The sequence below is a fragment of the Antechinus flavipes genome, chromosome 4 (genome assembly GCF_016432865.1).
Source record: "Antechinus flavipes isolate AdamAnt ecotype Samford, QLD, Australia chromosome 4, AdamAnt_v2, whole genome shotgun sequence".
Taxonomy (NCBI): domain Eukaryota; kingdom Metazoa; phylum Chordata; class Mammalia; order Dasyuromorphia; family Dasyuridae; genus Antechinus; species Antechinus flavipes.
In genome coordinates, this window is record NC_067401.1 from 130,409,698 (window position 1) to 130,414,871 (window position 5,174).

A 5,174-nucleotide genomic window follows, 5' to 3' on the forward strand; every position below is an offset into this window, starting at 1 on the left:
TTTACTCTGTTTGCCTCAGTTTCCTAATCTGTAAAATGAGCTAGAGAAAAAAAAAACATAAAATTATTTCAACATCTTTGCCAAGAAAACTCCATATAGAATCACAGAGTTGGTCATAACTAAAATGACTGAACACAACAAAGTAATATGGTGTCTTAAATGCAGAAAAGGAAGATCCCTGGGGATGAAGGGATCCTGAGCTAGGTCTCAGAGTCTGGATGTGGTATATTTGATAAGGGATGCAGGAGGAAGATGGAAGCAAATGACAGGCTTAATCTCCATTCTCCCAGGATTTAGTAGAAGAGTCATCTTGTCCAAACTGAATGGAAGCCTTTTAAGTCTCTTCCGTATTCACCTACAAAAGGAGAATCCTCTTAAAATCCTAAACCTTTCCCCATCAATTAAATTGAATTTTCTCCAAGTACCACTCACTGATGACCATCTCCTTACAAGATGCTCCACTCGCCCAGTGGATTCAATAACTCTTTCAAATCACTTTACTTCTTTTGCTCTGATTATCATCAAATGAGTTAACATATGAAAAGTGTTTTGCAAACATTAAAGCATTAAATAAAGGCTAGCCATTATTATTAATATCATCCTCCTCCTCGTTATCAACAAGCATTTATTAAGCATTTACAGTAATGTGCCTAGGCCCTCAGTTCCAAAGCTTTTGTGAAGAAGAGAGCCATCTACACCCAGAGAGAGGATTGTAGGAATCACAACATAGCATTTTCACTATTTTTGTTGTTGTTTGTTTGCATTTTATTTTCTCTCATTTTTTTTCCTTTTTGATTTGACTTTTCCTGTGCAGCAAGATAATTGCATAAATATATATGTATATATTGGATTTAACATATATTTTAACCATATTTTAAAAATAAATAAACTTATTATAATTTTAAAAACTCGATGTGCTAGGCCCTGTACTAAGTGCTGGGGATTCTTCCTTACTTCAGTGGATCTATGAGTTCATCCCATCAGAGAGGCAGGAAGGTATACTGAGATAATGCTGGACCTGGATTTAGGAGGAGTTAGAAATCCTACCTCAGATACTCATTAACTCTATGATTCCTAGACAAGTCACTTTCCTTATCTGTAAAATGAATGAGTCGAACTCAATAGTCTCTTAGGTCCCTTCCAGCTTTAAATCTATGTTTCTGTGTTCACCAATTCTCTTCAGCAATATAGTTTGCAATTCACTCAAGCCTTCTTTTTCTCACTCTTTCCATAATTCCTTCTTACAGCATCTCACCAAAATGCACCAACTTCTTCTAGATTCTTAACCTGGAATCCCTGAAATTGCTTTTCCAAACTATGCAGTTTGATAATTGTAGTTCAATACAATTGGTTTCTTTTTTAATCCTATGTATTTTATAGTATACACTTTAAAACATTATTCTAAGAATAGTCTACACTTATCCAGAATACCAAAGGAATTCACGCCCTAAAAAAAAGATAAGAATTCCTATTTTATATTTTAAAAAATATTTCCAGGGTACCTGTTCAGTATTTGGACTGTCCATCTATTATCTCTCCCTTTTGCTATAATGCATTTTCTGAGTGGTCTTTTTGTTGTTGCTTCTTGAGTGCAAGTCAACCCCCATGCTACATACAATATTTGATAATATATCATTATCTGTCGATGCCCTCTAAACATCTCTCTGTTGTCCTTCAAGTAACTGGCTATTTTGATTGTTCAGAGATTGTGATGTTCCATGACTCGCAGTCATTGAGAATCCCCAGGAAAATATCAGTGTTAAAAATGATGTTTTCCTGCATATGTCAGGGAGATAAAATCTTCCATTATGCTAAAAATAAATTAGTGTGTACTCCCTCTTGTTCTTCCTCCTCCCACCTTTCTTTCAACTCCCACTTTGAGTTATCCTTCCTGACAATTAGTCCGCAAAGTCCCCTTCCCCTCCCCAAACAACACACCTGCACCAGCAATCAGGATCCCCCTACCCTGAAGGTTACTCATGGTAATAAAGGGAATCAGACCAGAACTGGGCCCTGGGCCACTCTCCTAGACTAGACTCTGGTTCCAGCCTTCAGAGACACAGTGTTATGACGCTGGGAATAATAATGAGGTTCCCTTTGCAGTTTCAAAGCATTTGACAATTGTTATCTGATTCATCTTTACAATACCCTTGGGTGGGAGGGAGGGCAAAGATTATTATCCACCATTTACAGAATGCAAAATTGAAGCTTAATGATTTGTCACCAACATTTTAAGATAGTTACAGACCGGAACTAGAATCAGGGATCTTGACTCTCAGTTCCATTGACTATAAGTATGGTTTCCAAGTCCCCAAATCCAAACAATGTTATAATTAAATATGTCATCCACCTCCAGACAAAAAGGTGATGAGAGATTAATTTTTAGGTATGGCTAATAGGAAATTTATTTTGCTTGACTATACATATTTATTACATAGATTGTATTTTTCTTTTTTTTTAATTGAGGGAGAAGGGGAAGAGACCATATTGCTGTCTTCAAAATGTTGACTAAGGCTTTTTTTTTCTTCAAAGAGTAGTAGGGAGCACAAGATGAGTAGGTTGATTAAATAAGAGTTTTAAAAAATGTGGGCTGTTATGTCATTCTTAGATGCAAGGTTGAAGGGAACTTGGACTGTGACTCCAAGCAGAACTTTGGAAGATCGACTTATCCTAGGATTAAAGTGGAGAATGGAAAGGGGGAAAAATTGAAATTAATAACTGAAAACCTATAAGGGTTTGCCATTATCCTTTCAAAAAAAAAAAAGATCAAATCAAATAAGCTCCATGCACCAAGAGGTGGGCTATTCAGACTATACTACAGTTATTCTTTCTACATTATGACTTTCCCTATTATAGTTTCAATATATCATAGATCGGCATAAGAAATTTTTTCTAATTTTTTTATTATTATTATATCTTTTTATTAACAAAACATATGCATAGGTAATTTTTCAGTATTGACCCTTGCAAAATCTTCTGTTCCAACTTTTTCCATCCTTCCCTCCAACCCCTCCCCTAGATGGCAGGTAGTCCCATACATGTTAAATATGTTAAAGTATGTGTTAAATACAATATATGTATACATATTTATACAGTTATCTTGCTGCACAAGAAAAATCAGATCTAGAAAGAAAGAAAAGAAACCTGAGAAGGAAAACAAAAACGCAAGCAAACAATAACAGAAAGAGTGAGAATGCTATCTTGTATTCCATACTCAGTTCCCTCAGTCTTCTCTCTGGGTGTAGATGGTTCTCTTCATCATTCACAAGTGGAACTGGTTTGAATCATCTCAATGTTGAAGAGAGCCACGTCCATCAGAATTGATCATCATATAATCTTGTTGCTGTGTACAGTGATCTCCTGATTCTGCTCATTTCACTCAGCATCAGTTCATTTAGTCTCTCTAAGCCTCTCTGTATTCATCCTGCTGGTCATTTCTTACAGAACAATAATATTCCATAACATTCATATGTCACAATTTACCCAACCATTCTCCAATTGATGGGCATCCACTCAGTTTCCAATTTCTGGCCACTACAAACAGGGCTGCCACAAACATTTTGGCACATACAGGTCCCTTTCCCTTCTTTAGTATCTCTTTGGGGTATAAGCCCAGTAGTAGCACTGCTGGATCAAAGGGTATGCACAGTTTGATAACTTTTTGGGCATAATTCCAGATTGCTCTCCAGAATGGCTGGACCAATTTCACAATTCCACCAACAGTGTATCAGTGTCCCAGTTTTCCTCCAACATTCCGCATTATCTTTCCCTGTCATTCTAGCCAATCTGACAGGTGTGTAGTAGTATCTCAGAGTTGTCTTAATTTGCATTTCTCTGATCAATAGTGATTTGGAACACTCTTTCATATGGCTAGAAATAGTTTTAATTTCTTCATCTGAAAATTGTCTGTTCGTATCCTTTGACCATTTATCAATAGGAGAATGGTTTGATTTCTTATAAATTTGAGTCAATTCTCTATATATTTTGGAAATGAGGCCTTTATCAGAACCTTTGAATGTAAAATTGTTTTCCCAGTTTATTGCTTCCCTTCTAATCAAGACTAATCTTGTCTGCATTAGTTTTGTTTGTACAAAAGCTTTTTAACTTAATATAATCAAAATTATCTATTTTTTGGTCAATAATGATTTCTAGTTCTTTAGTCACAAATTCCTTCCTCCACAGATCTGAGAGGTAAACTACTCTATGTTCTTCTAATTTGTTTATAATCTCATTCTTTATGTCTAGATCATGAACCCATTTTGGCCTTATCTTGGTATATGGTGTTAGGTGCTGGGTCTATGCCTACTTTCTGCCATCCTAGTTTCCAATTTTTCCAGCAGTTTTTGTCAAATAGTGAATTCTTATCCCCAAAGCTGGGTCTTCGGGTTTGTCAAATACTAGATTGTTATAGTCATTGGCTATTTTGTTCTGTGAACCCAACCTATTCCACTGATCAACTTCTCTATTTCTTAACCAATACCAAATGGTTTTGGTGACTTCTGCTTTATATTAAATGAGAATCTGAGGAGTGTTTTGCAGGTGCTACAAAGCAGCAAGGAGAGAAAATTAAAGCAAGGAGAGAAAAATAAAAAGGCTGAATTCCTGGGTATGGGTAGGGGACAGGAAAACTTGATTGTCAAATTTTCAGTGTCAGCATTTATACTTCAGGAATCAGCAAAAGCCACAAATCAAGACATGATTTATTGTTTTATTGATTGTCTAGATTTAATAGAGTGTTGCTAATGAAGGTTAAATTTAAAATACATCCTTACTTTTTGTACAAAAATATTTATAGCAGTTCTTCTTGTGGTGCAAAGAATTGGACATTGAAGGGATGCCCATCAACGAGGGAATGGATGGAATACTATTGTGCTGTAAGAAATGATAGGGTAAAGTAGGGAAGTATGTCCTGCTTACATTTTCCCCCCAAAATGATTGTTAAACACTTATCAGCTAAACTCCTGAGCAGAAGATAACTTTGAGGGTCAGAGAAGGGTCTTGCTGTGTGGACAAGACAGTTTGACCAAATCTCAGACAATGAGTTGAGGATCAAATAACTCAAGATGACCATGGAAGTTCAGGAAGCTCCTGCTCAAACCCAAACTCATAGGATCCAAGATCATATAATATATTTAGAGTTAGAAGGAAACCGAAAGGCTGACTTGTCCAACCCC